Source organism: Arctopsyche grandis, chromosome 3, assembly GCF_051622035.1.
Source record: "Arctopsyche grandis isolate Sample6627 chromosome 3, ASM5162203v2, whole genome shotgun sequence".
NCBI classification, from domain to species: Eukaryota; Metazoa; Arthropoda; class Insecta; order Trichoptera; family Hydropsychidae; genus Arctopsyche; species Arctopsyche grandis.
The window spans coordinates 27,803,179-27,813,787 of NC_135357.1; positions in this window are offsets into that span (position 1 = coordinate 27,803,179).

The following is a 10,609-nucleotide window of genomic DNA, read 5'->3' on the forward strand; positions in this document are numbered from 1 at the left end:
AAATACGTATAAATTCGATCCATTCTTATTAATACTTACGTAGTGCTGTGTACTATTTTGAATGCCTCTGCTTTAATATCAAGATACCAAAGATACACCGGTTTTCATCATTTTAAATTCATGCATAGGTACTAACGTTAAAACGATAGACAAATCTAATATTGATTCACACGATTGTCTTTTTCAAATAAAAATTTAAATTTAAAATTCAATTGTTGGCAAGGGGGTGTTGTAGCGGGTGCCCAAGCCCCGCCTCCTGCGAGCTCGTCAACCAATCACGGCTCTTCAAAAGTGGAAGGCTCGCGTTGTCATAGCGATGGCGACCAATCGCATTCCCCTCTCAAACGCGAGAGCTTTCCTCTTTTCGAACGTTCCACACGCGCGACGGAAGAGGGTGAGCGATTAAACATCAAAAAAATAAAACGAATTAAATGATTCGCCGTTCCATAACCTATTTTTGCGTATCCGAAGACTCGTACAAAGCTTCTCTTTGTGCGAGGAAAATTTCAACAAAATGAATTTTCCACATTTCATCTACCATGGCGATAAATTTGAATCTTATACACCTAGGTTGTTTTAATAATTGATATTTTATTTTGACGTATATGAGTTTGAGCGCTAAAATTCTCGCTTTGTCATTGGAAACCTCGTTGGCACACTTCTACATGACTAAATCACATGCTGAAAAGTATATTATTAACGAAAAATTCAGTGCGTAGGTAGAACTTTCAGATCCCTAGACAGAGATCATCAAAGAGTCGTCTCCTCATAATATGAATTGTTTTTGTATCGTTTTCCCAATTGTTACGTAATGCATTCACGTATGAAAAAAGCCTCACATATATTTTCTATTTCACGCGTACCTACGAATTAGAATACAATTATTTGTATATAATACAAGTGCTTTTGATTATGCAACTTATTTTCATTGCTCGGGAAGAAGGAATTTTCACATAATTCTGTATAAAACTGCTAAAAACTTTTACACATTATTTATACATTAAACTTTTTAGTTAGAGATCGATACTTTCATCATTATCAACTATCACCCTGCTAAAGCAGTAATTAAAATTCTTTTAGCTTTTTTGTCATAGACAAATTTGATCAATCTTCAAGAGGCAAATCGACGTCAGCAATGGAAACTTTTTTTTCAACACAATCGACTGATTCCAAAATATTTTGGCTGCTTCCAGAGTCTGTTTATAGCTTTTTTGTTGTTATCAATGTAAATCCATTTTTGAGACAAGTCAAAAATATTTACTTTCCTTGTGTTGATCGAGTACAATAGGATTTTAAAGAAATTTATATGGTGATACAATTGTATTTTTTCTTAATTATTTAATTTTATAATTTATTTATAGTTTTGGACCATTATGGAATTACAGGAAGAACCTAATGACCTACATATAAAAACAAGAGAAAAAATACATAAAAATGAACATAAGGAAAACATTAAATTAAAATATCAAATAACAGAATACAATAGTAGGAAATGTCTTGGATCTACAGCCAGCACTGGTATATAAGAACCAGCCGTAGATACAAAACATCCTCACAAGGCCCAAATGGAAGAGAGAAAATCAAAATTCCACTTACACATCAAAAAAATTATGAAAATAATGATGAGCGCAGGCTACCAGACAAGTTAGGTTGAAATAATTTCCGATAACCTACGATCACTGAGGTGGAAAATATCACATCTAGGCACGGCAGCAACGATTTCATTAAGAAGTTGGATAGCTCTTGGATTAGGATTGGCCATCCGATAAAGTACTGTGCGGGCAGAGGTAAAACCAAATGATGATGTCTCCAATGCACATATGTATGTAGTTCCAGAAACGACGGGAACATGGCGTAGAAACTGGAGAAAAAAACGAATTAATGAGTAGTCTCTTCGAATTTCAAGGGAATTATACCCAAGCATGCCCAAGGGTAGAGATATGGTTAATACCCATACTCTTTTCTATATAAGAAACGAAGAAAACTCTCAATAACTAGAGAGTAATTTGCATCATGCGGGTTCCATACAAGCGCATTTTATTATTTTTTATTTGACCATTGATCTTTTTTAAATTTATAATTAAGAATTTCAGTGCTACTTCTACAGTTAGCAGTGTCAAATCTTCTCTGTTCAAAGGCTCTAAAGTGCCTTTCAATGCTGTCATGAATATTTTAGCGGTTTCAATAAATTCGTCACTATACTTAGATATCATCGATATTTACATAAATCAATCGCCTTTTATATTGATTGTATAATTTATTAACAAAAGCTATTTTCTCGAGATGCAACAGCATGTGATATGTCTTATATTTGTAGTGTAATTTTGAAAAAAAAAACAGCAAATTTATCACATATTGTCCCTATGCTTTGTATGCAAATTCTATTGGGGATTAACAATATATAGGGTATGTATTTGATTTGTCAACATCGATTTTGGCCATTGACATCCAGATTACTCGGTCGTAATGGGAATTTCGTAGCGGGTGAAACTCGCGTAACGAGCTTTAATGTCGAGCTTTATGGAGTGGATGCTAGCAGAGCTTTACGAGCGAAATCTGAGTCCTGCTTCGCTCGGATTACATTCACCTCCGATACACCTCTCGTTCGAATCGGAAATTCTCCATCTCCTCACTCACTCACTCCTTTATACTCTTTGAGCTGATGTCCCTCCTTGATAGAACGGTGACGCTTTTCAAACTAAAAATATACTCAAGTAACATAATTAAACTTCAATTATTTATTTAAAAAGCTTTTCTTTCGACGTGCTTATTTATGTAGATTGTGACACTACACATTTTAAACCTGAAAATTCACTCAACAACAAAAAAAAAATACTAAATAAGTAAGAAGTTTCTAATTGGGTGTAGGTATGTAAGTCATTCGCTTAAAAAAAGTTATTGTAATAAGGAATGTAATTGAAAAATAATTCATTATCATTAGAGATACGTATTTTGGGCATTTTGCCATAAATTCTCAATAGATGCCAATAGATGTTAAATTCGTAAAATATGCGCATAGATGCTAAAATAACAAACAAAAGTGATATTTGAATAAAAATTATGAAATTAATAGACAATTTAGAAGGGTCTTCCTATCCCTTTGCCCATTTATTATGTGAAGCCATTGAGGGGATAAATCAGAGCTTGCAGTTTACCATAGAAGGTGTTTTTCTTGTCGAAACCAAGCAACTGCTTTTGTCTACTACTGTAAACAAAAGAAGACAGTTGGAGCTGTGTATCCAAAAGGCTGCTCAAAAAAGTGTCTTAAAACTAGAATCGCATTCAAGACTAAATAATCCATATGTGGCAGGTATGAAATCTAATAGAAAGAGTTTCGTTTTTTAGAAACGTGCCATTGTTTGATGTATTAACAGAATCTCAATGTGTGGAAGGATATCTGCACTTTTTTAGGCAATTAATATAGAGAATATAAAAAGTGAATCCACGCCGGATATATTGCTATTATTGATGGCAGCAAAAATTAAATATGAAGAGTTTGGTTGTGCAGCTCTAAAATCTATTTAGTGTCACGTCAATAGTGTGAATGCTGAAAGGTATTTTAGTAAATACAAAATAATTAATTGTTACCGATCGTCGCACGATCTGTAACAAAAAGAATCTGTAGAAATATGCTCCATGTTGAGTTTTAATAAATTTTAATTGGTATTATATTTTTATATTCATATTTTTTCTCTTTGTATTTTTAAATTCATGTTTTTTTTCTTTGTAATTTTAATTACAAAACATTTTTGAATTTTTCTATTGTTTTTTAATTGTTGTGTTGTCTTTAAATTGTATGTATATAAATTTTATTAAAATTCATCGAAATTTTTATTATTTAAAATTAAACTCTTCATAAAAATAGATGCTAAATAGACGCTAAAATTGAACATTTTTAATGCCCTAAAACGCTAAAATGCAAAATGAAAATGCTAAAATTGTCAAAAATAGATGCCCAAAATACGTGTCTCTAATTATCAGCATTATGAACAACTTTCATCCATCTCACCTCACACATTTTTCTAATCTCATCGACCTATCTTCCTGGTAGTTTTTCTTTCACCCTTTTTCATCCTCCCGGGTACCAGAACTTATTATGTCCACTTTTCGTCCACACTTCTATCTACTTAACCCACCCGTTGCCATTTCAATCTCTTCACTCTCTACCATATCTCTAGTCATATGTATGTACGTATTGCTCATCAAGCCGATCATTTTCAATTATTTATTCACATATTTGAATATTATACTACTTATTTAGATGCTCTGAAGTAATTGAATATCAAATTGAGTATCTTTACAAAGTTTTATTCGAGTTTATTACAAGCCTATTCTATGGTTCACTAGGCTCTTCCGTCTGACAACATTTTTTTTAAGTTTGAGAATGATAAGTGAATGTACAGACAGTTCAGTTATGTAGATTGTATTGTATTGGTTTTGTGATGATTTTTGTCACTTATTTTATCAAAGCGAAATGTTACTTATTCAATTCAAAAGTTTGAGAAGCAATGAAATGGCTTCCATGCTTTAAATTTTTAATGGCCGCAAACAAAAACGCTTTGTTGGTTGGTTCTCGAGAAAATATTCATTTTAAATCTCATAAATATGTATATTGGACGAATAACATAACATTTCGAATAGCCGCCTAAAGGAATCGAAATGGGAATACTTGTGATAAATGCGAGTGATTACAATAACCGACGACACACACATACATACATACATCGGCTTATACGTGTGTATTTATAAATGTACATATGTACAGTTCGAGGTCGTATTACAAAGGGAGAGATCACATAAAAGCGCAACTGTCGATTGAGGAGGCGACGAATCGTGTCCTGCGACGCGTCTGTCTGTCTGTCTGTCCGTCACGCATCCAGGACAATCTGACAAACGACTCGCTTATGCCAAACGTTAGCGCATACTTTTTTAAACGAAATTTAGTCAATTTTACTGTAACATACGAAATGGTTAAAGAGTACATTACAAAGGGGATGATGCAGCGTGGTCAATTAATTCTTTGGAAGAACTTCCCTTGGGACACGCTGATTTCAACTAGTGAAAAGAGGGATCGAAGCGCATAATTGGATGATTATTCTGACAAACAGCGACCCCTGATTTTTATGCTCGCAGCCACCTTGCAATAAAAATCCAACAATTCAATTAGTAAATACTATAAATTATCCCCAAAATTTTTATTTATTTGGTTCATATTGTTCAAAATTTAAATTTTTTTACACTTTAAATAACATGAAAGTATGTACGTACATTTCATGTTATCTAAAACATATTGTAAATGAATATTCACTTGGATATGTAGGGACATATTATGTTTGAGAGAAAAATGTTTACTCTAAAACTGATGTTTTGGATTTCCAATTCCCGATTATATTTCAGTTCCGATTCCGAAAATTGTTGTTGTTTGTTATTATTATTATTATTATTATAAATATACCTTTTTTTAAAAGCAAGTATCAATTCTTTTTCTGAAACCACCCGTTGAAATATAAACGGGCACAACGCTAGTAATAAATAAAGAACAAAAAAAATGCTTTTATTATTTTGAAATATCAACCTTGTTTAATCACGAAAATATAGAATGCTTACTGATAATATAATATAATAATAATAGAAATAGAATAAATATATAAACAAAATCTTGTACTAAAGTCGGTTTAACAGAGAATATCTGTTTTGGATTTATGATTTTTCTTCTAGTACCACAGATTACATACATATGTACATATATACATACTTTCACACATGTGCACTTTTCTTTCGATAAATTAATAACAATTCCTAATAAATAACGTAGCCCGACTAAAGGCGCAAGCACACTGAAATTAGAGTTTACTGAATACTAGATTTGACAGAAAATGGGTAAGGTTGCCAATTTGATAGAACCATTTCAATTAAAATCAGATAAATTGGCAAACTCCGATAGGAAACGATCAACCTTGAGTCACAAATCCAAGGTCTGGCTAGCAGAAACCAGTGGGATTTGAACCCGTGAGTAATTTGTTCAAAGCATTATATGCTAACCACTAGTCTATGCTGCTGGTTTCTAATCATTCGCAAATTTCTAAATGCACGATTTTCTTATCTTAACTTAACTGAAATTAGTTAAATCAGGGCTCCAAATCGATGGGAACGCCGCTCCCTTTCGATAACTCCAGAAATGGAGCGCTCCCTCTCGTGACAAATCCAATATTTCCGCAACCTTTCGTAAATTTAAAAATTGTTCAGTCTTGTATGTCTCTCTGATGAGAAAATTTTAATCTAGCGAATGATCAAGTAAATCAGTAATGCTTTATTTGAGGGAACCCTGACTCATCACACGCGAAGATGTCGATCTATTACGAATATATACATGTATACATTTGTATATATATATAATATGTATACATTTGTATATATATATATATATAATATGTATACATTTGTATATATGAAGACTTTTTGAAGATACTCTTCTTCGAACAGTGGCCCATTGAGCTCATATTTATACCCTGGGCTTTCTCAAACATTCGAAAACATTTTTCATTTTAATTGAACATATTGAATAGGGATAATATTTTATTTCTGATAAAAAAATACTTACTGGAAAAAAAAGAGGTGCTAAAATCGGTTCGGTGATTACTGGTCACAAATTACTCGTCACAAAGTCACTAAAATCTCTATAACGGAACATCTGGCAGCCGAAAAGTCCATCATACTAACGATAACTATCATAGTAACGAGAACTTGTCTTTGTGACCACCCCAATGTGACGAATAGTCCAATTACCGCTAAAAACATCTAATATATATGTAATTTCGAAAGAGACTTTGTAACTATGCATGTAAGGTATGTTGGGAACATCGAAAACAAATCAAAGTTTCTATAACGACGATATCGATATCGTTGAATATTTTTTTTCGATTCAAATACATTTAATAAAAAAACAAATGAATTAGATTGTTTTGCCATGTTTAAGCTGTTTATATTACAAATACCGAGCGAAGCCGGGTAAGCCCACCCGCATAATATACTATAATACGTACGATAAAAAATCAAAAACATATTTTGAAAATCATCAATTTGTGAAAACTTCCATTTCGAGCCCGATATAAATGTTTGCAATGAGCTAAAACTCAACTCATCTATCTTCTTAATAATTGCACAACTTCTTCACCTCAAATGTACATATCTACTACATGGGTATTCGATGAATGCATTAACCAGCAAACAACGCTGTTGTTAACCAATTAAATAGGCATCAAGGTGTTCCGGAAAACTTGGGCCCAGTTAATAATATTTAAAAAATCTGGTACCCATAAGTAAATTGCTAGGAATAAACACGTGCCCCGTAAGATTATGTGTTTGCGCCTTTATGTACATATATAGTCATGGTCCAATTTGAAGATAAAAAACTAATAAGAGCCCTGTAAAAATAAACGATTTCATTAGACTGATATTCATTTATAAAATATTGATATGAATTGTTGAAAACTTTTTCGAAAGTTGACACATGTAAACCTTAATGGCAAATTCATTCAAACTGATTATTAAAGTCGAGGGGGATTTTCCCGTAAATGTTCAAGCTCAACCTGTGTGCAGTCAAAGGGCTATCGCGACTAAATTAATCGCCACTGGTTGTCCGATGACACGTAAAATTGATAATTGCGGTGTTTGTTGTGCACCCTCTGGGATGGGACGCTGCGGGACCAATTATTTCGAACATCAAGAGGGGGGTTGATAAACTGAAACGTACGTAGGTACATCATATAGGTGGATACACACCCTCACACTGATATAATATAATATACATATGTACTCACGGAGTGTGTGGGTTGTAATAGCGAGTGTTACGTCAATCGGGAGGACCTCCTTTACCTGGGGTTATTACGATCCCGACGGGGTTGAGTTGACACACGACACCATTTGCTGGAATCCCTTTATGATACATGCGCGCTCAACCATCGTACGCTTATTAGTATTTCCTACATACATATTTTTGTATGTATGTACGTGTTTATTTGGTACTTAGGTACATACATACATACCCATCCTCGTTACGGTTTAATTTTAATTTATCGGCATTACTCATCCCTTATTGATCTTCTGGTACCTAGTAAAATGATTGGCAAATGAGTAACGCGGTCTGTTAACAATTTATTTAGTAATTAATTATTTAAAACAATTAACAAAATGAATTGCATTTTGTTAAATGAGTTTAAATATTTCTTTTTGTTTTATCTAGCCAGCAGCATAGCTCCGAGAGGCGCTGGGTTCGATCCCATGAGCTGACCTCGATTGGAAAAGAATTTTTCTGAGTACATCTGTAGTGCTGCTGGTCAGACTTTGATATTGTGACTCCAGGTCGATCGTTTCCTATCGGAGTTTAAAAATGGGTAATTAATGTATGTACAATAAAAATGTATGTACAATTCATAGATGTCTCGTTAATTTGCGAGTTTTTCAGTGTCTAGTAATTCAACGACTTGTAATAAAAATGCTGCATTGTAATATTGTAATTGTAATTTGTAATTGGCCAGGAAAACGCATTGCTGTTTACCAGTAAGGCCTTCCTGGTATATATGTATGAAAAAAATATATAAATAAATAAATCTATACATGAAGTATCAGTTGGTATTGTGTACCATGTATTGTACCATTTATCAGTACCAGTTGGTATTGTGTACCAAAAAAGGGTACCATTTATCGGCCCGGCAAATAAAAAGAATGTCCTAAAATAGCTCGCACGAAAGATTCGGTTTTCACCCGGCAAATCAAACGTCAAATGGGTTGCCAGTAACAAAAATAAAATTTGACAAAAATAAATACCGACCCTAACAACCTAATCTTAAATGAATAGGGCCAAACCTAACTTAACCTAACCTAACCCTTAAATAAATAAGTGTTGGCTGCTAAGATATTACGATTACCCAGTTAAAATGTAACTGGTTATGATTTCACTGAAAGTAGAGAAGCTGTAGAAAGTAGAGAGAGAGTATCCGCTGTCTAAGTGCATTCGGGGGCTAACAATGGAGACCCCCGAATTGGCCTAACGGGACTCTAGCTTGTCTAGCTCTAGGCACGTACTAATTGTACGTGCCTAGAGCTAGACAATAGATATATAAACGGATCGGAGAAGCTGTGGTAAGCAAATTTATAAAGAGGTACTTAGGCGATATTAGATTATTCTAGAACGAACGACCTCCCGAATCATTCAATAAATGCTGTGAAGCGACTTTGGCCTTTCATTTGGATCCTGAACTCACCCTTCCGCAACAATAATAATAGCTTTATTATTCCAGAGGACAGGGAGAAAACTCCATATATGTAAATAATACATATATGGCTAATACAAATTAATGATTAAATAAATATTGTAACGTGGGAACATGGGAGAGAGCATCCACTGTCTAAGTGCATTCGTGGGTGAACAATAAAGACCCCGGATTAGACTAACGGAACTCAGTGATTGCCCGAAAAAAGGATACGCCGGGGCTCTCATAGAACAGGGCGAGTGCAAATAATGATTTTTTTTAACATTGAAATAAAATATTTTGAAGAAAATGACAGTGATTAACAGAAAATCTTTGTAATTTGGAATGCATCTCAAACAGGGACTAGATTTATAAGGGGGGGGGGGGGGTGTTGCAGGCAAACCCCTCTAGATTTGGCCATGTCAGGAAAAATTTTGTCATTTGATGAAATACTGTGAATCTTATTCGATTATTATTATACATATACCGATTATTCGTTATTAGAAACTTGGAATTGGACTTGGAAGATTAAACATGTCGATTAGAAGTTTCTTCAAAGAAAAATAAATGGATTTATTAAAACCACAAACTGGTTAAATTTTACCCCCCCCCCCCCTAGAAAAAATCTGAATTTATGTCCCAAGTGTTATAAACTTATGTAGGTCAAATAATTCTATTTATTTTTTGTTGAAGTTATCGAACCCTGAGAAAGTTCATGTCTAGCAAGGCGCCCGCCATTTTTTAACATTCTCTTTTTTTGGAATCGATAAATCTCGAGCAGTCAAATGCGACCCGCGATATAAATCATAAAAGAAATGTTGGGTAGGTCGTTCTGTTCTTTTCACCCATCCGTTTAGCGGCAGGGTGCAAGATGTGGAAAATATCTCACCTAAAAAACAAAAAAAAAATATATATAATAACGAATATTATCAACTCAACATCAAACATATAATACATATTGATCAAAATATGTATTGAATTCATTTAATTTGTCCAGGACTAAATTTCTATTTGAGTTAAAATTATATGGCGTTGTTTTCATAATCAATAAGCAGTGTTGAAATGTACGATTTTAATGAGGCCAACTTTCGCCTTATGAAAAAAATCCTCAAAAAGCGCACGTCTTTAAGTTATGCTCGGGGGTAAATTCTCACACCACATGTAGAATTCCTTGCGCTTTTTTCCCGGAGAGGTCACAAAAAAGGCCACAGTAAAAATCGGTGGCGAATATTTGGCATTCTAGCGTGGGTAATTAGTCATAATTTATAGTGCGTGGAGAGGACAGTTGGAGAGGGTGTGGGTGAGGGGGTGGATGGGAGGGTGTGGGTCGTGTTGCCCGAAACACGACACCGACACCG